The sequence below is a fragment of the Zingiber officinale genome, unplaced genomic scaffold (genome assembly GCF_018446385.1).
Source record: "Zingiber officinale cultivar Zhangliang unplaced genomic scaffold, Zo_v1.1 ctg72, whole genome shotgun sequence".
Lineage (NCBI taxonomy): Eukaryota > Viridiplantae > Streptophyta > Magnoliopsida > Zingiberales > Zingiberaceae > Zingiber > Zingiber officinale.
This window is the reverse complement of record NW_024589968.1, coordinates 194,260-221,882: the sequence shown is the minus strand read 5'-3', so window position 1 is coordinate 221,882 and position 27,623 is coordinate 194,260. Positions and strand designations below refer to the sequence as shown.

At 42.1% G+C, this 27,623-nt stretch overlaps 2 non-coding genes and 1 pseudogene across 2 annotated transcripts; 2 read left to right on the top strand and 1 right to left on the bottom strand.

Moving 5' to 3' along the window:
* Positions 1-27,623, bottom strand: part of LOC122037660 — a 123,595-nt pseudogene that overhangs the window by 15,628 nt on the left and 80,344 nt on the right.
* LOC122037724 lies at positions 2,084-2,280 on the top strand. Its single transcript, XR_006127731.1, has one exon. It is a non-coding gene; the product is annotated as a U2 spliceosomal RNA (small nuclear RNA).
* TRNAA-AGC lies at positions 18,934-19,006 on the top strand. Its single transcript has one exon. It is a non-coding gene; the product is annotated as a tRNA-Ala (tRNA).

Sequence of the window (27,623 nt, the reverse complement as noted above, 5' to 3'; positions counted from 1 at the left end):
ACCGTTGTACTATCACACAAGAACAAACTTATTTATTGTTTGAAACTTATATAATTATTTATTAAATTTAATTATTTTATTTTATTTTATTTATTTAACATGTTTATAAAAAAGTTATTGATGATCATTATGCACCAATATACTTGTTCAAATTTATTCATAAGTTTTTGAAGCATGTCCAATTAATTAAAATTGTGTTGTATTGAACGAACATAAATAATTCCATATTAAATTGAGCACCAAACTTATTTTTGAACCATTGGTTCATTTACTGCCCTATCCGGCACGCTTGGGATATGCAATGAGGGCAGAATGATAGGGCACGCTTGGGATGTGTACCGAGAGCACAATGTTGTTACCATCTCGATGATCATGAACTAACTCCAGACCAATGCTTTGGATAAATAGGCTCGTTCAGTCAAACTAATAAATAGATCACTGAAAGAACAGGCCAAATGAAAGACCATGGGAAAACCCTAACCCTACGGTCTACGAAGGGCCCGAACTATAGGAGAATAACTCGAGGGGTCATTAGCTTGCGGGTTAGATTAACTAACATGTTAAGGCGCTTTCATACCAGGAAGCAACAGAGTTGGGAAAGTAGGCAACAAAGTTCTTTAAAATATTTTGCAATGGGAGAAGGAAGCACAAAGGCCAAAGTAAGATTGACTTTCCACATCTCATCCCTCCAGGCTATTGCAAGTAGATATAAAAGAAACAAAACGAGTTCAATAGGATGAACCCAACATATCAAATGAGAACCACCAAAACCTCAAGAGTAAGATGCATGAATTGAGACTTCCTCCTCAAAATATGTGACAGTACGATTGATCATGTTTGAAAATTGAAAAGAGGGCATGCTGGCAATGGTGACTTGGTTATTGATTGGAATAAGACTTTTTACTATGAGAAAAAGTTTTCCTTTGATCTCGCACACACTAAAACATGCAAAAAATAATGTTAGTGCCCAGAAACCAGGGGAAGTCTTTGGCGATAGCCCTCCGATGCTAACGACGCAAGGCCTCTGCGAGTGGTGGCCATGAGCACAGCCACCGCCCAAATCAGAGGCAGACTCCGTGGGTGTCCCTCAAGGCCTACGACGTTGACAATTGGGGAAGTTCGCAACATGGATGCTATCTTTCCATGTGTTGGCAACAGGAAACAAAATCGATCGGAGCGGCAGCAAACAAGAGCAAAAGGAAGGGGTAGCAATTTTAAACAGGAGATTTGTCATGCATTTATATCTAACTATGTGCTCTGATACCATTGTTGATACACTAAATGCATGAATCAAAACGAATTAAAATGGTAAACACTTACAACGATCTCCCACAGATCTACAATCGGCGACGATTGGACTAGCTGTCGGAAGAGCAATCATAGGATTGGAAAGCTCTCCATAATTCCACGAACCAAATCCCACCGTCTCAAATGTTCTCCTCACTCTCTTGTTGTCTCTTTCTCTACACCGTGAATCGTTCCCCATGATCCTTGGATGCACTCCTTATTAAGGAAAATAACCCAAGGATATAATGGACTTTTCCATTAAGAGTAGTGGGGAACGTGGACATGTTCCAACGTTCCCATTTCCTATAGGATCGACATCTGAAACTGACTAGTGACGAGCCGAGCGAATCGGGGGATCAAACCCAAAAACAGCTTCGCCGAAGAATTTGATTAGTTGATGAGGGAACGAGGCGGAGAGAGGGTGATCGACGAAGGAGATGTCCTGCTCGTCGACGCAGCTGCAGCGACGAAGCAACAAACCTTAACTGCCTCCAGAACAAAATCGCAAGCAACAAGACTCTCCTTTCTTTTCCACGGCCAAGGAGAAGGAGACATGAGAAAGATCACGGTTTGCAGTGTACTCTCACCTCTTCTTAAAAAAAAAACTCTAATGGCCATTTATACCATGTGGAGTTGTACTCTCGCCTCTATTTACAAACAAAAAAAACTGTAATGACCTTTTATACTAGGTGGAGTTTAGAGTTTAGGGTTTAGAATTTAGTCCCATATCGTTTGTTTTTGATTGACGGAGTGGAACTAGTGCTATAAAAGAAGAGGCTATGACACTTTCTCATTCATACCTTTCTCGGCCTTTTGGCTAAGATCAAGTGTAGTATCTGTTCTTATCAGTTTAATATCTGATATGTGGACCATTGGTTCACTATGATATTAAATTAATTTTTCTTTGGGGAGGGATCATTACAGTAGCTTGCTATTGGATCCTTTGCGTGTCATCCCTATGTTGCACTATTGTAGGGGTTCGGCGCACCCGACCAAGTTAAATTAAATTATTATATTTAATTAAGTTTATTTTAAATTATTAATTACAATATATGAAATTAAATCTTAAAATTTTATATATTTAAAAATAAATACAATACACATAAAATAATTGAATTTAATGAATAAGAAATTTTAAAATTAGAATTGAATAAATTGATGTTTTCTTAGATGAAATTTTGAAATAATTTAATTAAAATTTAAATTTTTTTAAGTTATTCAATTTAATCGAAATAACTTAATTAGTGTTTTTTTTTAATTTGGTAAGAAAAAATGATTTTACTCCGCCCAAGATAAATCACTTATCAAACAACTTTCTAATAGGGAGGACATTTAATCCTTAGGGAATAAAACACATAAAACACCTGTATCACTCGAATACCAATTAATTCGGCTTGAAGCAAAGATTTTATAAAAGTTCGGCTTGAAGCAAAGATTTTATAAAAAAAAATTAATTCGAACCTAACCCCAATCTGAATACAATTCGAAATCTTTAAATATGAATCTAAATAATTCGACCAACTTGAATAACTTAATTAAAAATAATTTTTTGCTTGTTATTTTTATTATAATTTTTTATTTTTATCTCAATAATTTATCATTATTATACTAGCTTTAATATTGATATTCATAATTTTAAAAATAAAATTTGATTTAATTTTAAAAAGATTTATTAAATCCTAAATTTAGGCCAATCCTAGTCAATCTGGACTCCGATCCAATCCTAGTACAACTTAAAAATCCTCCGATCTGAATATGAAAATTTCTAATTCAAGTTGGATATTTTTCGGGTTGACTTGGATTTACGGATCAGATTTATTTTTGGCATCCCTAATTATAAATTATTAAGAAAATTTAATGAAATTTTGTTCCTAGTTCTACTATATACCCACACAACTCAGCTACCAGCCCAATGTGTATGCTATTATAAAATTTATATAAACACAAAATATATATCATGCCAGGCCAAACAAAATCTATATATATTTAGATATTATTACATTTTTAATTTGAAATTGATTGATAAAATTTTTTATATTTTAAAGTTTATTTATTTGATTAATAAGTTTAATATTACAGTTTTTTTTTAAAAATTTATTTACAAATTTAACAACAAGTTTGTTAATAAATATAGTTTACAAGTTTTGTTTGTGAATATAATTTTTGAATAATTTAAAATCTTTGTTTTTAAGAAATTTATTTATTTTTTTAATGAATTAATCAAGCTTATTTATTTAATTCATATCGAATAAATATAAATAAATGATTATCGAGTTAAACACTAAATTTTCTCATAAATGTTTAATTTATTTTTGTTATCGAATATATAGATAGTGGAAATTGTATTTGAATTTTAAAAAAGATAAAATTATGATGTTATTTCTAGATCTCATTTGATCAGTTAAATTAGAAATTTCTATCATTTTGATTTTTTTTCTTATTGTTATAGAAAAAAAATATATTGTTATCCCTCATAATTTGCTGATTTTTTTAGAATGCATCTTTATGGTTTTTGAATCATTCATTTACCTTTACAATAGTTTTAATTTATTGAGTGCAAGTTTTTTTTTACAATTAACTTAAGCCATATAAATTTAGAATTTCCATTATTTTTTAATGTTACAAACTTATATTTGCAATTCGTATACATGTCATAAAACCAAAAAGCTAATAATCTCTTAGAATTTAACTACCATGTTGGCGATAGAGATGTTCTTTGTATATATTACAAGAAGTTAACAAGTTAATGACGAGTTCCTCTAACAAATAGATCTTTGCCATTAGATGATCTCGATAGGTTGAGTACAAGCAATGAGTCCATTTTTGCCCACCATATCAAAGATTGAACTACTTCTAGCATGCCTTATCGCGTCGTGAATTGGTTCGCTCAAATCATGCATTTTTTTATGGTATTGATACTGACAAATCTAAGATTTGCACCCTAAAAGTAAGTTAATTTGATAGGAATATTATAGCGAGGATTTGAGTTATGATGTCTGATTTAATGATTTTTGATGAATGTATATATTTGCAATGCTGAAGAATACTTTTGAGTCGCGAGATTTATCCCATCGCCATTAGTGTTCAATCAACCTATTCATGGAGCCTCCGAGGCTATGGTGCAACGGAAAGGCATCTAGGTTATCACCCAGGCACCCACGGTTCGACCCTCAGCTATGGCGAATTTGCAGAAATTTTTCCTCTAAATGGGGCACGCAACTAAAAGATGTTAGCCTTCTAGGCTGCCCGCTGCGAGCCCTTCCCGATTTACCTTGGTGTCCGGTGGAAAACTTTGGTGGGACCGGGTCGGTCATCCCATGCTCGACGTTACTCAGCCTGGTTAATTATTTTTAAGACTAGCTTAACATTACAAGACAACATTGGGAAGATGTAGAACTAATATCATCACATCTAAAACCCTTATTGTCTCAATCATTTTGATTTTACAACACACATTACAAGAACTAAAACAAAAACATTTTAGATACAAGTCAATCACTAGAAATCTTCTCTAACCATATGAAAATGATAAGAAATCCACATGCGAACTCAATTTGTTAGATGTTTAAAGCAGTTCCATTCCCACGCATTTATTGTTCGACCATATATCTGAATATTTGCCAAATCTTGAATCTATCGATCAATTCCCTCATTGTCCATGGTATAAACAGGGATTTGACAGTTGTTATTGTTATTCTTTGTGTCATTTATTAGACTCCGATCATCTTCATCTTCCTTGTAAGTTTTCACATATGTTTCGGCACTTGCCAAAATCAATCTTTCTACCATAAAAAGCTGATAGTTGTTCTCGACCACCGAGTCGAATATGGTTGTAAATGTAAAATACCAGAAAATAGGCGAATATTAATAAGGGAATTTTCCGGAATTTTTGGAAATTTTTCGGGAATTTTTCGGAGCTCGTACAGACGAGTTAACGGGGACAAAAACGGGGTTCGGAAAAGCCTGTTTGGGCTACCCCATTTAAGCGAGGAAATGTTTATTTCTTAAATTTCTTTTTCTTTTTATTTTTGTTTTCTCTTTTTCTTTATTTCCTCCGCTTCTTTTCCCGTGCACCCGACGCCGAGAACTCCCGCAAGCCCGACACCTTCCTCCTCCCTTGCCCTAACCGTCGGTCCGGTGGTTTCTTACTCGCCGCCACCCACTTCCTCTTCTTCCTCTTCTCGGTTTCCTCCTCTCCTCTTACATCTTCTCCTTTGCCGACGCCGAGCATCAGCCACAAGGTCTCCGGCGGCTTCGCTCTCTGCCCTAGCCGAACCCTTCTCCTCCTCTGCCCTAGCTATATTGCTTTGCTCTGCCGTTTCCGCCGAGTGACAACGCCGCCACAGCCGACGGCCGAGGCCTAGCGCTGGCCACCCCGAGTTTAGCCTCCAGCCGTGTGCCCTGGTGTGGGTTCACAACCGCCGGCGCTACTGCCCCTTCTGTACCCTAACCTCAGCCCACGACACCCATCTCCACGGCGCCACCCCACAGTATACTGCCGAGCCTTCTGCCGATCCTTCGAGAGGAAGGGATTTGGCACAGAATTGGGTAGGTATGGTTGAGATAAGTGAGGTGAGTTTTGGTTACTATGATGTTCTGTGGTATTCTTGATCTCACCTTGATCCGAATGGTAGGGGAGAATCCAGCAGAGAGGAGGTTCTGTTCCATTCTGTTGAGATATGTGGATTTGCTTGGTTCCAGCGTCAACAGTAGGTTATTTGCTGTGGAAAGTAGCTGTGGTCGATCACCACTTCCTCCTTCTTGATCCGGTTGATTTGAGGTAAGGTGTAGAGCATTTTATACATGCTATAGAATATGGTTTTGATTCGATTGTTTGGATGGATGATTATGAGTAGATTGAGGTTGTGTATATTGATTAGGGTTTGTCCTAATTTAGGGTTAGAGATTTCATTTAGCTATTTATGATAATTGTAGCTAAATAAAAATATACACATTGATCTCACAGGATTTTGAGACGAGTATCTCGACGTCCGGATCTGGATTGATTGGACCATTTCTTTTGGAGGCGGGTACTTTTGACTTATTGTCTTTGATATGCTTAGTAATTAAATTAACAAGATGCATTAATTGTGTTTCTTACTTGTTTCGGTTAATCACTGCCCAATACATGCTACCTGTTGATTGATTGTTTGTTTACATCTTGTATGGATATGTACCTGATTCCACATGCTCATGGGTAGTGATATAACCATATTTTACCATGTCAGGACCTAGGTTTGATACCTTATATGATCAGATACCTTGATATGATTCATTCGCTTTGGTGCACATTATGATATGTCCAGAGATTGGTTTAGTATATTACCATGTTTAGTGACATGCACCATTCGCATGATTGCATGCTGAGTGATTGATTGCTCCTTTATTGTCGAGCACTTTGCCAGTTTCATCACTGTTCGGTGCTCCATTGTGACGCTCATGGGTAGCGGGACACAGCGTGGTAGCAAGTCAGTTTGGCTCTTCCGGTGCTCCGTTGGTCCGCTCATGGGTAGTGTGGGGATTAGAGATCCTCCCATAGCGGAGATGAGAGCATTGCCCCCATTTATGATTTGGGTAGGAGTATGTATACTCGACATCCTCCGGTCACTCATGAGTAGTGACAGTGCGTTGTCGCTACCCTCGGTCCCTTGTTGTGTGCTGACTGGCGTCAGGGGTGACCATGACATTGGCATCATATGCATGATGCATTTATTGTTTGTGTTTGTGTTTGTTGCACTTATATGCTGCACATTGCTTGGATACCTTGATTGACATGCATACAGGTCTTCTATACCTTTCGGACTGTTTGTCCTTTTACCGGGTCCTGGTTAGTACAGATTCTCTCCTGTCTTCTTCGGTTTGTAATTACCTTTATCTTTATCAGGAGACTGTACGCATGATTAGTGCTATGTGTTATTTCTTTACTTTGCATATCAATTGTACCTGCTGAGTGTTGGACTCACCCCGCCTCCATTGTTGTTATTTTCAGGTTGATGCTGTCAGGAGGGAGTTTCAGTTGCTAGTCCCCTGCAGACCTCCAGCTATTTGCTATCGTTTGTATTGTTTTTGATTCTCACTTGACTATATTTGGATTTGGATGTTGAATACTTAGATATTATATAATTTGTCTCGTTGATGGATTTGTCTTCGATTTTATACTACTACATGCCTGCCTGGACGGCAGAAGAGGTAAGAAAAATCGGATTTGGGCTTTACGAGTGTAGTTGAGTAGGGTTGATTTCGAGTCAGAGTATTATCTTTCTGTTTAATTATCTTAACTGCGTGGTTGTGACAGCCAGAGGCTGAATACATATATAAACTGCGTGGTGATTGATTTTATTTACTGTTATTATTCCAGCCGTCTGTGGCTGAGGTATATGAGATGTAGAAAAGTTTCAGATTGTCCACCATACAGGGGAGATGCTGCCGAAATTTTCTCGGACAGGGACTCCTCTGGGGGCGTGTCAATTTAGTGGTATCAGAGCACAGTTATACAATCTTTTGTTTTCGTATTTTTGATGTTTGGGATAACCTGATACCAATTTATTTACTTGGTATCAGAGCGCCAAGTTTGGCGTTACTTGTTGGATTTTTGTATTTTTGGATTTTCGTGATTTATCTGATACCAATTTATTTGGTATCAGAGCGGGTTATGATACCTGCTTTTGGTGTTCTGGAGATTTATCGAATACCGGTAGTTGGTATTCTGGATATTTGGGTTAGCCGGGTTTGCGAGTCAAACTAGGCATTATCGGATTTTCGATATGGTTATGTTTCGGATTTCCGTTTCTGATTTATTTGGATTTCTGGCGATATGTACGTTCGGAATTTTGAGGTCAAATTGGGGATTGGACAGCGACGGAACATCTCCAGACGGCAAATAGGTATGTTGTTATTTTATGTTTGTTATATTGGTATTTATATCTGTAATTTAATTTAACAGATATGAGACGATCTACTCGTATTGCTGCGAGACGTGGTGCTGGACGACCACGTGCGAGGACCACGGGATCTCTGGATATGCCAGAGATGCCCACTGTTAGTGAGCCTGTCAGTCAGGGACAGACTCAGGATGCAGCGGGAGTATCGGGCTCTCAAACCCCGATAGCTCCTGTAGAGATACCTACTTTGGCCACACCGACGGTATCCACTCCTACCGTATTTTCGGTACCATCAGGTGTACCATTAGCGTACCCGACATTTGCTCCAGAGCAGCCTACGACGTACTCGGCGCCACCGCCACCTGGACCTACAGTGTACCCGACACCAGTGGCACCTGTGCCCCCAGTCCCTACATTAGCAGCAGCTGCACCATATCCGGTACCATTACCTACCGTACCTCCAGCTGCCACCACTTTTGTTCCCCAGACAGTACCACCGACGGCTTATGCTCCGGTATATACAGCAGCACCGGGAGTTCCTCCTCCGGTTTATTCCGTCCCGACACAGCTCACTGATATTGTCGCTGCACGAGCTAGGATTCCAGCACTGGCTGAGTCGATGAAGACTCGTTTCACTCTTTTCTGCGGAGATCTCGATCCGAGTATGGCTCTGTCATGGATAGAGACTATGGAGCAGACTTTCTTCTATATGGCTTGCTCCGAGTGGGAGAAAGCAGAGCTGGCTGCTTACCATTTACGGGATGAAGCTAATGCCTGGTGGGTTACTCAGCGTTCTATTATTGGTGAGCGCAACGTCACATGGACCAGGTTCAGAGAGGCTTTTGAGAGCCGTTTCTTTCCCTATCGATGGCTCGACGAGATTTTATGAGTCGCGGAATAATCGCCTGACGAGTATAATACTGAATTCCTCCGGTTGGCTCAGTTTTGTCTAGAGTTAGTTGTGGAGGACAGAACTCACATGATGCAGTTTATACAGGGATTGGATGGTTATCTGCATGTACAGCTTGCCGGATTAGGGATTACATCTTACTCTGATGCATTGAATTGAGCTTTGATGATAGAGTTAGCTCGGCAGACAGCATATCCGGACAGGAAAAGAAAGCATACGGGTCAGACGTCAGGGCAGGTCCAGCAGACACAGGCGACAGGACAACATCAGAGTAGTCGCAGACGATCAAGTCAGAGTTCTTCTGGGGTTTCTCGTAGGCCTCAGAAGTCAGGACAGTCTTCCTCAGGACGTTTCCGGTCTCCTCGGCAGGATCGGAAACAGTCCACCAGCGATATACAGTGTTTCCGATGTGGTTCCAGAGACCACATCACTTCAGCCTGCACTCTGGAACAGTCAGTTTGCTTTTATTGCAAACTGCCTGGGCACCAGAGCCGAGATTGTCAGCTGAAGGCTCAGCACACGGCTTCCGGAGGGTCAGAGCAGAGGGGACAGTCTAGTCAGTCAGTGTCTCGACGAGGAGGGCGGAGATTCACACCCTCACAGCGTCAGCAGGGAGCAGCTCCCTCCGCAGCAGCATTTGGCATGCTTGGACAGGAGTACTCCAGTGCTTCTGTAGCACCCCAGAGTTTTGCTCCAGGACCTTATTATCCGACTCAGGGGCAGTATCAGACTCAGTCCCAGCCAGCTGCACAGTATCAGTCACCATCCTCTCAGTCTTATCTGGCACATAGTCCAGCAGCGCCTCAGTGGCAGGCTTCTGCCCAGCCGCAGCAGCCGCTGGCAGCGTTACCTCCTCCTCCTCCGCCAGAGACTGGACGAGTTCATGCGATTACCAGGGAGGATGCGCAGCGAGCCGACGGATCCGTTTTCCGCGGTATGATTTCCATTTATGCATTTTCCGCTGATATTTTGATTGATACTGGTAGTTCGCACTCTTTTATATCCCGTACCTTTATGCGGGAGATTGGTAGATTACCCACTTGCAGACCCCAGCGATTGACTGTCTCACTACCGTCCGGTGATACTTTAGAAGTCACCCAGGAGATCAGAGGTTGCCCGTTAGACTTTGGCAACATGATACTTACGGTAGATCTTCTAGTATTGGAGATGGTCGAGTTTGATGTCATACTTGGCATGGATTGGCTGTCAGTTTATCATGCTACCGTTGATTGCCAGACGAGGGTGGTCACCTTCCAGCCTCCGAACCAACCCTCGTGGAGTTTCACTGGCATCAGAGACGACGGTATCTCGATTATTTCGGCGATTCAGGCGCAGAAGCTGCTGTCTCACGGCTGTCATGGTTTTCTGTTGTCGTTGATCAGTACGGAGGACAGTAGTAGTTCGCAGCTCTCCGACGTTCCTGTTGTCCGGGAGTACCCAGATGTATTTCCAGAGGAGCTGCCAGGTTTGCCTCCCAGAAGGCCAGTGGAGTTCGCTATTGAGCTGATTTCGGGAACCGCGCCGACATCGAAAGCTCCGTATCGTATGGCACCAAAAGAGTTGAACGAGCTGAAGGTTCAACTCCAGGAGCTTTTAGACAGAGGATTCATTCGCCCTAGTGTTTCACCATGGGGTTCTCCAGTTCTATTTGTCAAGAAGAAAGACGGCACCATGAGGTTGTGTATTGACTACAGGCAGCTGAATTCAGTGACCGTCAGAAATAAATATCCATTACCACGGATCGAGGATTTGTTTGATCAGCTCAGAGGTACATCAGTGTATTCTAAAATTGATCTGCGATCCGGATATCATCAGTTGAGAGTCAGAGATTCTGATATCCAGAAGACAGCTTTCCGTACCAGATACGGTCATTATGAGTTTTTGGTAATGCCATTTGGGCTTACCAATGCTCCAGCGATGTTTATGGACTTGATGAACCGCATCTTTCTGGAGTATCTGGATCAGTTTGTTATCATTTTCATTGATGACATATTGGTCTACTCTCGTTCCGAGGAGGAGCATGCACAGCATCTTCGCACAGTCTTGGAGATTCTTCGACGACATCAGCTGTACGCGAAGTTCAGCAAGTGTGCATTCTGGTTATCCTCAGTTGGTTTTCTGGGACACGTGGTTTCTAGCAGAGGTATTTCAGTTGATCCTCAGAAGATCGAGGCTGTCACCGGTTGGGAGCAGCCGAAGTCAGTTCAGGAGATCCACAGTTTTCTGGGATTGGCCGGATATTACCGATGTTTTGTCGAGGGCTTCTCGCGTATTGCTATGCCACTGACACGTCTTACCTGGAAAGGCGTGAAGTTCATATGGTCCGAGGATTATGAGACCAGCTTTCAGGAGCTGAAGCGGAGATTAGTGTCGGCTCCAGTTTTGGTTTTACCTTCTGGAGAGGATGGATTTGTACTTTACACCGACGCATCTCTTCAGGGTTTGGGCGCTGTTCTGATGCAGCACGGCAGAGTAGTCTCCTATGCTTCTCGTCAGCTGAAGGAGCATGAGAAGAACTACCTAGTTCATGACTTGGAGTTAGCTGCCATCATCTTTGCTCTGAAGCTTTGGCGACATCATTTATACGGTATCACATTTGAGATTCTCACTAATCATAAGAGTCTCAAATACATTTTCACTCAGAAGGAGCTTAATCTCCGACAGAGGAGATGGATGGAGTTCCTGAAGGACTACGATTGTACCATTAGCTATCACTCGGGGAAAGCTAATGTGGTTGCAGATGCACTCAGCAGGAAGTCCAGAGGGACTTTGGCTTGCCACCGGACTTCAGTCATGGACTTGATTCAGAGTTTCTCGGAGTTAGATCTTGAGGAACAGGGACCGACAGAGCAGGGTATTCTTGTTACCATGGTTTCTCAGTCGTCGATCAGGACGAGGATCCGAGAGGCACAGGCCAGTGATCAGCATTTGTAGTTTGTTAGCAGTCAGATAGCTTCTGGGCAGCAGACCGAGTTTACACGAGACGAAGAGGGTATTATATTCTTCCGAGGCAGATTATGCGTACCTCAGTCTCATCCGGTCTTACAGGAGTTATTACAGGAGGCACACCGTTCTCGATTTGCGATCCATCCAGGCGGGACCCGTATGTATCGAGACTTGAGACGTTCCTATTGGTGGAACGGTATGAAGAAAGACATCGCGGATTTCGTAGCTAGATGTCTTGTTTGTCAGCAGGTGAAGGCTGAGCACCAGAGACCTACAGGATTACTTCAGCGGATTCCTATTCCTGAGTGGAAGTGGGATCACATTACCATGGACTTTGTGGTAGGGTTGCCGAGGACACGACGAGGCCATGACGCGATTTGGGTAATCGTTGACCGATTAACCAAATCCGCGCACTTTTTAGCGATTCGGAGGACTGATCCCCTGGATCGATTGGCAGATCTGTATTGTCGGGAGATCATCAGACTACATGGTGTTCCGTTGAGTATCATTTCGGATAGAGATCCACGGTTTACGTCTCGGTTCTGGCAGAGTCTGCAGCAGGCCTTGTATTCCATCCACAGACAGATGGACAGTGAGAGCGGACCATTCAGACTTTAGAGGACCTGCTGAGATCATGTGTTATGGATTTCGGAGGCAGTTGGGTGGACCATTTGCCGTTGGTAGAGTTTGCCTACAACAACAGCTTCCATTCGGCTATTCAGATGGCACCGTTTGAGGCGTTGTATGGTAGACCTTGTCGGACACCTGTCCTTTGGGATGAGGTTGGAGAGGCTCAGTTGTTGGGACCTCATAGAGTTCAGTAGGATGCAGAGTTGGTCCGTACTATCAGACGGAGGATGTCAGAGGCGCAGGATCGTCAGAAGAGTTATGCTGATCGGAGACGCAGACCACTAGAGTTTTCTATTGGTGACCATGTATTTCTGCGAGTTTCACCCACGAAAGGGGTGAAGAGATTTGGCCTCAGAGGTAAGCTAGCTCCGCGCTATATTGGCCCTTTCGAGATCTTGGAGAGGATCGGAGCGGTAGCTTACCGATTGGCACTACTACCGTCCCTGTCAGGCGTCCATGATGTATTCCACGTATCTATGCTGCGGAGATACGTACCTGATCCGACGCATGTGCTGGCAGATATCCCAGTTCCAGTTCAGCCTGACATTACATATGAGGAGGTTCCGGTACGGATTCTCGACCGGAAAGAGCGTCAGTTGCGGAACAAGACTATCCGGCTGGTTAAAGTCGGATAGCAGCATCATTCGGACGAGGAGGCTACTTGGGAGCTCGAGGATACTATCCGAGCTCGATATCCCCATCTTTTTACATGAGGTATGTGATTTATTTACCGTTCAGCATTTATACTCTATATCTGTTGTTAGTACTTGCTGATGGTAGATAACGAAATTTGGGGACCAAATTTTTATTAGTGGGGGAGAATGTAAAATACCGGAAAATAGGCGAATATTAATAAGGGAATTTTTCGGAATTTTTGGAATTTTTTCGGAAATTTTTCGGAGCTCGTACGGACGAGTTAACAGGGACAAAAACGGGGTTCGGAAAAGCCTGTTTGGGCTACCCCATTTAAGCGAGGAAATGTTTATTTCTTAAATTTCTTTTTCTTTTTATTTTTGTTTTCTCTTTTTCTTTATTTCCTTCGCTTCTTTTCCCGTGCACCCGACGCCGAGAACTCCCGCAAGCCCGACACCTTCCTCCTCCCTTGCCCTAACCGCCGGTCCGGCGGTTTATTACTCGCCGCCACCCACTTCCTCTTCTTCCTCTTCTCGGTTTCCTCCTCTCCTCTTACATCTTCTCCTTTGCCGACGCCGAGCATCAGCCACAAGGTCTCCGGCGGCTTCGCTCTCTGCCCTAGCCGAACCCTTCTCCTCCTCTGCCCTAGCTATATTGCTTTGCTCTGCCGTTTCCGCCGAGTGACAACGCCGCCACAGCCGACGGCCGAGGCCTAGCGCCGGCCACCCCGAGTTTAGCCTCCAGCCGTGTGCCCTGGTGTGGGTTCACAACCGCCGGCGCTACTGCCCCTTCTGTACCCTAACCTCAGCCCGCGACACCCATCTCCACGGCGCCACCCCACAGTATACTGCCGAGCCTTCTGCCGATCCTTAGAGAGGAAGGGATTTGGCACAGAATTGGGTAGGTATGGTTGAGATCAGTGAGGTGAGTTTTGGTTACTATGATGTTCTGAGGTATTCTTGATCTCACCTTGATCCGAATGGTAGGGGAGAATCCAGCAGAGAGGAGGTTCTGTTCCATTCTGTTGAGATCTGTGGATTTGCTTGGTTCCAGCGTCAACAGTAGGTTATTTGCTGTGGAAAGTAGCTGTGGTCGATCACCACTTCCTCCTTCTTGATCCGGTTGATTTGAGGTAAGGTGTAGAGCATTTTATACATGCTATAGAATATGGTTTTGATTCGATTGTTTGGATGGATGATTATGAGTAGATTGAGGTTGTGTATATTGATTAGGGTTTGTCCTAATTTAGGGTTAGAGATTTCATTTAGCTATTTATGATAATTGTAGCTAAATAAAAATATACACATTGATCTCACAGGACTTTGACGCGAGACGAGTATCTCGACGTCCGGATCTGGATTGATTGGACCATTTCTTTTGGAGGCGGGTACTTTTGACTTATTGTCTTTGATATGCTTAGTAAATAAATTAACAAGATGCATTAATTGTGTTTCTTACTTGTTTCGGTTAATCACTGCCCAATACATGCTACCTGTTGATTGATTGTTTGTTTACATCTTGTATGGATATGTACCTGATTCCACATGCTCATGGGTAGTGATATAACCATATTTTACCATGTCAGGACCTAGGTTTGATACCTTATATGATCAGATACCTTGATATGATTCATTCGCTTTGGTGCACATTATGATATGTCCAGAGATTGGTTTAGTATATTACCATGTTTAGTGACATTCACCATTCGCATGATTGCATGCTGAGTGATTGATTGCTCCTTTATTGTCGAGCACTTTGCCAGTTTCATCACTGTTTGGTGCTCTGTTGTGACGCTCATGGGTAGCGGGACACAGCGTGGTAGCACGTCAGTTTGGCTCTTCCGGTGCTCCGTTGGTCCGCTCATGGATAGTGTGACGCAGCGTGTAGCACGTTAGAGATCCCTCCCCGTCATACCGTACCGGGAGATGAGAGCATTGCGCTCCCCCATTTATGATTTGGGGTAGGAGTATGTATGTACTCCGACAGCATCCCGTCCACTTCGGTCACTCATCAGGAGTAGTGATGCAGAGTGCACGGTTGTCACAGCCCTACCCACTCGGTCCCACTGTTGTTGTGAGTCGGCTGACTGGCGTCAGGGGTGACCATGACATTGGCATCATATGCATGATGCATTTATTGTTTGTGTTTGTGTTTGTTGCACTTATATGCTGCACATTGCTTGGATACCTTGATTGACATGCATACAGGTCTTCTATACCTTTCGGACTGTTTGTCCTTTTACCGGGTCCTGGTTAGTACAGATTCTCTCCTGTCTTCTTCGGTTTGTAATTACCTTTATCTTTATCAGGAGACTGTACGCATGATTAGTGCTAGGTGTTATTTCTTTACTTTGCATATCAACTGTACCTGCTGAGTGTTGGACTCACCCCGCCTCCATTGTTGTTATTTTCAGGTTGATGCTGTCAGGAGGGAGTTCCAGTTGCTAGTCCCCTGCAGACCTCCAGCTATTTGCTATCGTTTGTATTGTTTTTGATTCTCACTTGACTATATTTGGATTTGGATGTTGAATACTTAGATATTATATAATTTGTCTCGTTGATGGATTTGTCTTCGATTTTATACTACTACATGCCTGCCTGGACGGCAGAAGAGGTAAGAAAAATCGGATTTGGGCTTTACGAGTGTAGTTGAGTAGGGTTGATTTCGAGTCAGAGTATTATCTTTCTGTTTAATTATCTTAACTGCGTGGTTGTGACAGCCAGAGGCTGAATACATATATAAACTGCGTGGTGATTGATTTTATTTACTGTTATTATTCCAGCCGTCTGTGGCTGAGGTATATGAGATGTAGAAAAGTTTCAGATTGTCCACCATACAGGGGAGATGCTGCCGAAATTTTCTCGGACAGGGACTCCTCTGGAGCCGTGTCAGTAAAGTTCGATGAGCATGCCAATTTGTACCAGTTACAATGTTTGCACTCACATACAAAAACCAACATATATCGAATGCAGAAGTGCACGAATAGATGAAGCAACAAAAAAAAAAAAAAGTAGTCCGGTGCACAAAGCTCCCGTTATGCGGGGTCTCGAGGAAGGATCCATTGTATGCAGCCTTATCCTGCTTTTTTGCAAGAGGTTGTTTCCAGGATTCGAACCCGTGACCTTTTGGTCACAAAGTAATAACTTTACCGTTGCAAGAGGCTGCACGAATAGATGAAGCAAAGAAGTTTATTTATTTCGATAGGCAAAGCATAAATTCCAGAAATTATAAATTTAAAGAACAGAGAGATTCTTATGAATGAGAGAAACAACACTTTGAAAATGGATTAAGAGATTGATAGACACATGGAAGTAGGAGGGTTGTAATCAAAGTTCATTCTTGTCATATTTTATGAATCTACTAAATCTTATTGCATTCTATAATAATAACAAGAATGAAAAGTTATCCATATGCGTTGAAGAAATTCTCCAGTGGTATCTCAATATGCATCATTTGTCTGCCACAAGAATAAATTCATCAAATGTTCTCATGTCACACGTTTGCAAGACTTTTGTGGCAAGTAGAGCAATGAAACTAAGAAAGAGTCACACGAGTCCAACACCAATTATTCATTTGAATGTCATAGAAACATCAGAGCTCATGAAAAAAGTGAATTTCTCTGGAAGGGTTTGTGTCATAGAAACATCACAACCCTAACAAAAAGTGAATTTCTCTTGAAAGATATTTTACTTGTATTATGAGATAGTTATTAGCTATTTTGCAAGTCAAATAACAAATTTGGAGAACCAATACCTTATCTGCTACATTCCTTAGTCTTTTGGCAGCCATCGTAGGAAGAAAATCATGTGGTAGCAAAACAGAGCTGTGATTGGTTCGATCCTTGCACTCCATAAACCTGGATGTTCATCATGGTCAAGACTAGAGCTTGAAGATTCAAAGATCACCTAGCAAAGTATCGGACCATTTAACCATGGCGACATCTTGGGAAATAAAGAAAATTTCATGTGCGGATTACTTACCATGCAAGAGGACTCGCAGTGCGGTTAATTAGTAGCACATTGGAGTAGTGATTATTTTCGTTGAGATCACTCCTGCTAACTCCATTCACGTGAATCACTCCTTTTCTTCTTAATTTCGAATTTGTTGACAATATGTGTGACCATGCCTTTGAGTTGTCCGAAATCACTGGTATTTTACTTGAAATGAGATCCAAATCCTATAAAGAATCAAGAGAAGAAGAACTTGTAGCCCAACTAAAAAAATCAAGTTACCATAACCAATTGCATTGATTGAACCGATATCAGTGCAAAAATGTAAAGACAAGCACATAAAGCATAGTCGGGATAAGAATTCCTAAAAGAAAATTGGCCCAGGACACTAATTGAAAGATAAAGAGAAAAGGATAATGAATCTAGAAAGTGCATTTGATGAAGAAGATATTCAAAGGGAGCTTGATAAATGAAAGCATTTCAAACAAAAAGCCATACAAGGTTTCATACGAGTCATTGAAATGACATCTCTAATATTCTTAAATTCACTATACACTAAAAAATTAAGGTATCTTGCACAAAAAGACTGGCTCAGATTCCAGTCTCTTAGTCTAACTAAAACACGAAAACAGCTGCACAATTTTCATTCGATTTTAAATATAGAGAGGAATGTGCATATCTTTCAAGTTACAAGTAGATTTGATATCAAAGTGACAATCTAGCTATGTCAAATTGCTAAAGAAATTAAATATTAACAAAACATACATTAGACAAAGTGGAATGGAACCCACTGCACAACCTATCAGAAAGAGTATATGATCCACGGGAAAGATGCAGAAAGCTACATGAAAGAGTATATGAGCATAAGTTTACCCGCTATTGATTAAATAAAAAAGGAACAAAATTTGCACAATGCTTCATTAAAGTTTTAGAAAAACACAAAAATAATGTCTGTGACTTGTCAAATAATGTAACAGGAGTTGAGTAATTTTACATTCCATCTGTATTTGGATTTCCGCTTTGGTGCAGGATCCCCTTCTTGTTATGTGTTGGATTGATGCACATTCTAGAAGGCATCACAAATACTCTGCAAATTTTTTAAACAAGCATAATGTCAGTACAAAACAACTATTAATTAATTCCTCCATCTAGAATTCTTCCTACAAATTTTTTATACGCAAAGAGTGAACTTTAACACCCAAATCAAATGCTCAAAGGCAAATCTTCATAATCCCAGAAACTTGGAGTGTTCTTAATTCCAATTCAACGAATCAAAGAAGATCATCCACAATAGTGATGGAATATTAAAGCAAGGTAGTAGACCAGAAGAGAAATTGATAGGACCTTCCGAGGAAGAGGGCTTCTTGGAGGGTGCATCAGAGGCTGGACTCTTGGTGTCGCAGTGCTTTCCGGGGCAATCAATGCAGTCGCCCCAATACAAGTACTTGCTCTCCACCACCGCCTTGGCGGCTTCCCTCGACAATGCGGAGGAAGCAGGGATCGCAGAGGAGTAGGCAACCCAGAGGAGCGCGAGGGCAGCGGCAGAGATGAGGAAGAGTTATACGACGAGGTGCCGTTGGAACCGAAGAATCGCCATAACGGTGAGAGTCCGAGGTGTGGTTCACTAAATTCATCAATCTACGAGACGAACTAATTTTGTAATGATATTTGAGAATATACATTAAAACCTATTAATGGGGATGTAGCTCAGATGGTAGAGCGCTCGCTTAGCATGTGAGAGGTACGGGGATCGATACCCTGCATCTCCATATTTTATTAGTTTATGTTTTTTATTTTGTATGTGAAAGTAATAAAACTCTTTATATATAATTTTATTATTCTAGGTACTCATTTATGAGAAATTCATGAACATACAATAGTGTTAAGTTTTTTTTAGAGTTTAGGTTAAAAAAGTGAACATTTTTTTTAACAGGTTTTCGTTGATGATCTTGGATTGATAACCAAGGTTATCAAGAATAACTTCCAAAAAAACACACCCTAAATGATCATGATTTGCGTATACATGGGTGTGCATGATAACAAAACACTATAAATATAGTTTTGATATTCTGCATACCTTACTCTGCACATCTCTTGAGTATCCAATTTGTTTTTAAAATTTAATTTTTTGTTATGCTTAATACTATAATCCAAATCCTACACTCAAAAGACAAACTCTTATTGACATAAGTGGAGCTAAAAAAATTCGTATTTCGCTGATTCAATGTGCTGCCCACGAATGTCGCCTAGGCTAGCATCCGTGTGTGTATAGTATGTTATTTGATCGTCCGTGCCTGATTGGTAGAGGCACCTGGAATTGATCAAGGCGTCTCAATTTTTTTTATATTTTAAAATTAAAAAAATCCATAAATCGGAGCTAAAAGAAATATCCTATATATATATATATATATATATATATATATATATATATATATATATATATATATATATATATATATATATATATATATATTATACCCGTGAGTATCTAATTTTGTTTAATTTGAACATTATAATTTAACATATATAGACACTAAAGGTAAAATCTAATTAGTTTAAACTCGGAGCTTAAAAAAATAAAATAAAATAACACATGTATTTCAATTGGGGTGTCTGGATCAATTCTATGCGCTCGACAACACAGTTGTGGACTGTTCCACTACAAAAAAAAACAGCATTACAGACGGAATATTCCGTCGTAGTTCTGTCGGTAGAGGCATTTACCGACGGAAAATAAAGTGTCGGTGTAAAATTCGTCGCAAAATTATACTCCGACGGAATTACTGTTCCGTCGGTACATTTACCGATGGAATAACTAGTTCCATCGGTAAATATATACCGACGACAAAGTTATTCTGTCGACAATTTTCGCTATCCTAATCTATGAGCCCGACAACAGAGTTGTGGACTGTTCCACCGCGAACGATATATATATATATAGGTGCCCCTCTTGTATTAGATTTATTTTTTAAAATTTATTTCTTTTAGCTCCTGAGTTAAGCCGATTAGATTTAAACTTTAGGGTTTAGGAGTTGGATTATAGTGTTTAAGCTAAAAAAATTAGAATTAAAAAATTTTAAGTACTCATGGGGTATATAATATATGTATTTTGGGTGTTTAGGATTTACAATTTAAAGGAATAAATTTTTAAAAAAATTGAGATGCTTGGATCAATTCTAGGCGCGTGAATTGTTCTGCAGCGAATGATCCTTGTAAATTTCTCATGAAGGAGATCAATGATCATAAGCAAAGGAAACCGGAAATCTCCATGTTTCAGGAGATACATTCTCTCGTGAAACATAGAACAAACACACTATTGTAAAACAACAAATTACTACAATCAAAGTTAACTGCGAAATTGAATCATTACCCGTTCAGCAAGCACGCAAGCTTTGCCAGGAGTCCCAACACCAACTGCAATTAGTTTAACTCCTGCTGCATCAAATTTGGATGAGTTTGCAGGTATCAAAAGAGAAGAGCTAAACTCACCAACAAAAACATCCAAAATGCCTCATGAGTGCAACCACTGAAACACACTAATCTACACAAAAGTAGTTGATCATGTATCAATCAATCTGCTAGGACAATGAAACGGAACAGCTAACAATTGCCTAATCGAACAAACTAAGAGCAAGTGGTAATCAGATCTAGAGAAGAAAGATTTAGAAAATCAGTAGTTAGTATGAACGGGAGAAGGGAAAAAAGGAAGCAATTTGATATTTCATTTTGGTCCCAGAGATCGCTGAGGAACAGGGCTCTCGAGTGCCCCCGCTGCGAATACACGGATACCATCAAGGGCATCCCGGGTTGTGGTCTAATTGACACCGCTAGTAGCGACTGCAACAGAGGAACCATGCGACGCAGCTTGAAGGATCGGCATCTGAAGCCGACTAGTGACGAGCCGAGTGAATCGGGGGATCAAACCCACAGATGGCTTCGGCGGAGAATTCGATCAGCTTACGAGGGAGCGAGGCGGAGAGAGGGTGAGCGACGGAGGAGAGGTCCTGCTCGCCGACGCAGCTGTAGTGGCGAAGCAACAAACCTTAACAACCTCCAGAACAAAATCTCAAGCAACAAGACTCTCCTTTCTTTTCCGCGGTCAAGGAGAAGGAGACGTGAGAAAGATCACGGTTTGCAATGTACTGTCACGCCCCAGAGGAGTCCCTGTCCGAAGAAATTTCGGCAACACCTCCCCTGTACGGGTGACAATCTGAAGCATTTCTACAAGCATAATACACATCAGCCACATGCGGCTGGAATATATACACAACCACACAGTTAATAATCTCAGCCTACAAGACTGGACAAGTATAACAACAACCACGCAATTATATATATTTAAAACAGTCCACTCGACTGGAATCAAAACCAACACAGCGGATAAACATAAAATACAAGCCCATACAAAACCAAATAAAACACTGCTAGCCGACTAGGCTTACACCACACAACCAAAACAACACTCCGAACACAAAACCGGAACACAAAGCTAAGTACACAAATACATATACCAAAAATAACAATAAACAAAGGCAGAGACAGGTCTTCTGATGTGACGTGGGGACCGGCAGCCAGGATACTCCAAGCGTCTCCATAAATAACCTAGTACCTGAAAAAGATAGTGTCCACGGGGGTGAGTTCAACAACTCAGCAGATACCTAGTTGACATGTATAGTAAACTATAACAAATAGTAATAACTATGGAGTACAGTCTCATGAACAAAAGAAGGTAATGCATAATAGAAAAGTCTGAAGAGTACTGTACTCACCAGGGCCACCTATCAGAATAATCAGATCGTCAGACCGGAAGTGTCATAAATCCTGTATGCATGTCAAAAATATGCATCCATCCAAATGCAGCATATAAGTGCAGCAAACACAAGCAGTAAATGCATAAATGCGTATGATGCCAATGATGCGTCCTGGTCACCCCTGACGTCAGTCAGTCATCTCACACACAATAGTGAGACCGATTGGGTAGGGCTGTGACAACCGTGCACTCTGACATCACTGCTCCTGATGAGTGACCGAGTGGACGGGATGCTGTCGGAGTACTCCTGTCCTCTGACCCCAAATCATAAATGGGGGAGCTCAATGCTCTCATCTCCCGGTACACGATGACGGGGAGGTATCTCTGCCGGCTACCACGTTGAGTCACCTGACCAACGGAGCCAAACAGAGTCCACCGTCTGCCGGCTACCACGCTGCTACACTAAATGCCAGCGGAGCCAAACAGAGCAGAACTGTCTGCCGGCTACCACGCTGAGTCCTCAGACCAACGGAGCCAAATAGCAGAACCGCCACACACCCGCCTGATATACCACTAATCCATGAGTGGTGGTGTGTGCAGCACATGTAACTAGCGATGTGCTCAACCATAGTGGAGCTGACAATCGCGCAGCATGCAATCATGATGTATGACACTAAGCATAGCAGTAAACTGATCAGCATAACCATATCCATATATATATAAAATGAGTACCGTAATATCGATGGTCACATACCAAGATCTAAAGTACACAGGTCAGATAGGATATCAAAAACCTAGGTCCTGAACATAACAAGCATGGTATGTCACTACCTCACTGAGCATATATGTAATCATATGGGTACTAGCATAAAAATGCATAACAGGTGAGCAAACAAGCATGTGACGAGTATCCGGTAGTGACGTACCGAAACAAGGACGAACATAATTATTACTAAAGGCTATAACCTACTAGACATATCAACAAGACATATCAAAAAGATAAGTCAAGGTACCCGCCTCCGATAAGAGTATCGTATCCGGTCCAATCCGACATCGAGATGCTCGTCTCGCGTCAAAGTCCTGTGTCAATAATATATATACATTTTTATTTAGCTAACAATTCATTAAATAGCTAAATAAAAATCCGTACGACTAATTTAGGGTAAAACCCTAATCACATCATCCAACCACAATACGTATCCAAATTCCTATACCATACCTCAAGCTCAAGTGTTGTTGAACACAGAACAAGGTGAGCTGATTGCTGCTGAAAACAAAGTATACCACAACAAGATCTCCTTGCTGCAGTTTTTCCCATAACGCACCACACTTGGCTGGAATCCTTCCTACCCAACAGATCAAGATCAACCCCACAACACTTGCCAGCCCGAAATCAGTAGAGCAGTAATGATACTGATCGAACCTGCAACCCTCTATAAATGGAGAACAACATTTAGTGATGATCCACGGTAGATATAGGACAAGAACATAACACATGATAAAAATCTAAACCATCACCTAGCTGTCACATTGCCAAATCACTACTGCTTTGATCGAAGCTAGGGCACAGAGGAACAGGAAGTTCGTCGACGGCAAAGACAGCGTTGGGACCTAGGGTTGAAACCGGCTGCAATGTCGCTAATCTGGCCTCACGAAAACAACCATGGCACCAAAGAATCAAAACCCGTGGCACCTCCCTAATGAAGTCGCTGCTGCCTTGGTTCGGATTCGGCAGCAAGAGGAACTCTAGGGCACAACAGCAAGCTTGGCTGCTTGCTGCGAGAAGTGGCTCTACATTGTGGCTCGCGGCAAATCGGGGAAATCGTCACCAGGGATCTGAGCCACGAACCCAAGAAAAACATGAGGAGAAGAGACTCAACTTGCTCGGCGCCGGCAATCAGTGTTGGCTGTGGCCATCGGGGCGACGCAAGAAGAAAAAAAGAGAAGGAAAGATTCAGCGTCGGTAAGGGGCGAGGCAATGCAAGGAGGAGAAGAAAACTTGTCCAGCGATTTTGTAATCGGAGAAGGGAAGAGGCGCCGGTACGCAAGAGAAGAAAAGAAGACAGTTAGGGCACAAGAAATAGGCTCGGGTTTCCTCTCAGCCGGCTTAAAATCACAAGGGCAGCAACCGCCGCGTGAGAGGAGAAGAAGGAAGGGCGTCGGCGCAAGGAGGATAGGGCTTGGGTTCGGCGGGGAAGAAAAGAGCAAGCGCGAGGGGGATTGGGGCACGACGACGGAAGAGGAGGAGAAAAAGAAAAATAAAGAAAAAGAAAACAAAAAGAGAAAAATCAAACTTTTCCTCGCTTAATTTGGGTAGCCTAAACAGGCTTTCCCCGACCCCGTTTTTATCCCTGTAAACTCGTCCATACGAGCTCCGAAAAATTCCAGAAAAATTTCTAAAAATTCCAAAAAATTCCCTTATCATTATTCGCCATTTTTTTTTCGATATTTTACATTCTCCCCCACTAATAAAAATTTGGTCCCCAAATTTCGTTATCTACCATCAGCAAATATTAACAACAGACAGAAAGTATAAATGCTGAACGGTAAATTAATCCATATACCTCAAGTGAAAAGATGAGGCTATCGAGCTCGGATAGTATTCTCGAGCTCCCAAGTAGCCTCCTCGTCGGAATAACGCTGTCATCCGACTTTAACCAATCAGATTGTCTTGTTCCGCAACTGACGCTTCTTCCGGTCCAGAATCCGTACCGGAATCTCCTCATAAGTGACGTTAGGCTGAACTGGAACTGAGATATCTGTCAGCACATGCGTCGGGTCGGGTACGTATCTCCTCAACATAAACACGTAGAACACATCGTACACGCCTACCAAGGACAGTGGTAGTGCTAGCCAGTAAGCTACCGCTCCAATCCTCTCCAAAATCTGGAAAGGTCCAATGTATCGCGGAGCTGGCTTACCTTTGAGGCCAATCTCTTCACCCCTTTCGTGGGTGAACTCGCAGAAATACATGGTCGCAAAAGGAGAACTCTAAGAGTCTCCGACTCCGGTCAGCATAACTCTTCTATCAATCCTGTGCCTCTGATATCCTTCGTCTGATAGTACGGACCAACTCTGCTTCCTTCTGAGCTCTATGAGGTCCCAACATCTGGGCCTCCCAAACCTCATCCAGAGGGTGGATGTCCGACAAGGTCTACCATACAACGCTTCAATGGTGGCCTTTGGATAGCCGAATGCATACCGTTGTTGTAGACGAACTCTACCAATGGCAAGTGGTCCCCTCAACTGCCTCCAAAATCCAATACACAAGACCTCAGCAAGTCCTCTAGAGTCTGAATGGTCCACTCTAACTGTCCATCTGTCTGCGGATGGAAAGTTGTACTAAAACAGAGCTGCGTGCCCAAGGCCTGCTGCAGACTCTGTCAAAAATGAGACGTAAACCGAGGGCCTCTATCCGAAATAATAGTCAACGGAACATCACGTGATCTGATGATCTCCCGGTAAAATAGATCTACCAATCGATCCAGGAAATCAATCTTCCGGATCGCTAACGAGTGCACGGATTTGGTTAATTGATCAACGATTACCCAAATCGCGTCATAACCTCGTCGTGTCCTCGGCAAACCCACCACAAAGTCCATGGTAATGGGTTCCCATTTCCACTCAAGAGTAGGAATCCACCGAAATAATCTGGCAGGTCTCTAGTGCTCAGCCTTCACCTGCTGACAGACAAGACATCTAGCTACAAATTCCATGATGTCTTTCTTCATACCGTTCCACCAGTAGGAACGCGTCAAATCTCGATACATGCGGGTCACGTCTAGGTAGATCACAAATCGAGAGCAATGAGCTTCCCAAAGTAGCTCCTGTAAGACCGGATGAGACTGAGGTACGCATAATCTGTCTCGGATGTATATAATACCCTCCTCGTCTCGTGTGAACTCGGTCTGCTGCCCGGAAACTATCTGGCTGCAAATAAACTACAAATACTGATCAGCAGCCTAGGGCTCACGTATCCTCTTCCTGATCGACGATTGAGAAACCATGGTAACCAGAATACCCTGCTCTGTCTGTCCTTATCCCTCAATGTCCAACTCGGAGAAACCTTGAATCAAGTCTGTGACCACAACTCGGTGGCAAGCTAAAGTCCCTCCGGACTTCCTGCTAAGCGCATCCGCAACACATTAGCTCTCCCCGGGTGATAGCTAATGGTACAATCATAATCCTTCAGGAACTCTATCCATCTCCTCTGTCGGAGATTAAGCTCCTTCTAAGTAGACAGATATTTGAGACTCTTATGGTCAGTGAGAATCTCAAATGTAATGTCGTATAGATAATGCCGCCAAATCATCAAGGCAAAAATAATGACGATCAACGACAAGTCATGTACTGGGTAGTTCTCCTTATATTCCTTCAACTGCCGAGAAGCATAGAAGACTACTCTATCGTGCTGCATCAGAACAGCGCTCAAACCCTGAATAGATGCGTCGGTGTAGAGGACATATCCGTCCTCTCCAGAAGGTAAAACCAAAATCGGAGCCGACACCAGTCTCCGCTTCAGCTCTTGGAAGCTGGTTCCGCAATCCTTAGTCCAAGAGAACTTCACGCCTTTCCTGGTCAAGCGTGTAAGTGGCATAGCAATCCGAGAGAAACCCTCAACGTATCTCCGGAAATATCGAGCCAAACAAAGAAAGTTGCGAGCCTCCTCTATAGACTTCGTCTACTCCCAACGGTAACAACCTCTATCTCTTGTGGAACCACGGTACACTCCTACTGGTGACCGTGTGTCTCAAACATCTCACAAAAGATAACCAAAATACGCACTACTGATCTTCACATATAGACGTTTCCGTCGAAACATCTTTAGACTATGCGAAGATGGTGTACATGACTCACCGCGGATCCGAAATAGATCACAACATCGTCAACGAAGACAATGAAAACCGATCCAACCATCCTCGAAATACCAAAATCATCATGATAACATCTAGGGCACCGCAAACCCTAATGGTAAAACCAAGACACATAATGTCTGTATCACAGATATTCCTAACCATAAGATCCATGACAATAAGTCTGAAATATGATCACCAACAATACAAATCACCAAAAATAGATCCTCCAGTGTGAGAGCAACGCTCTACCACAAGAAATCCTCCATATGTGGGAGCAACGCTCCACCACAAATAATCCTAAATATGAATCTTCAAAAAAAAATATGGGAGCAATGCTCCGCTACAAGAAACCCGAAATATGTGGGAGCAACGCTCCACCACAACAAACAATAATATGTGGGAGCTACGCTCCACCACAAACGATCCATAACATGTGTGGGAGCAACGCTCCACCACAACCGATACATAATTGCCCAATGCACCTAACTATCCAGCTAGAGACTGCACGAGATCTCTCTACCACAGATCACTGTGGGTAACCTAGGGTATAACAATCCAGTACGCAAATCAAATCCATAGTCAACTCTATCATCATCCTAGTGGGTCGATCACCCATTAATAGGATAATTAGTTGACAGGGTAATACCACAAATGTCATAATGTAGACATTCAACATTCTACATTCAACATAAGTAGAATCATCATGATTCTACCAACCATACATCTGGCACACGTGCATACACAACATATGTATGATCGACATAATCCTCCAATTAGTAC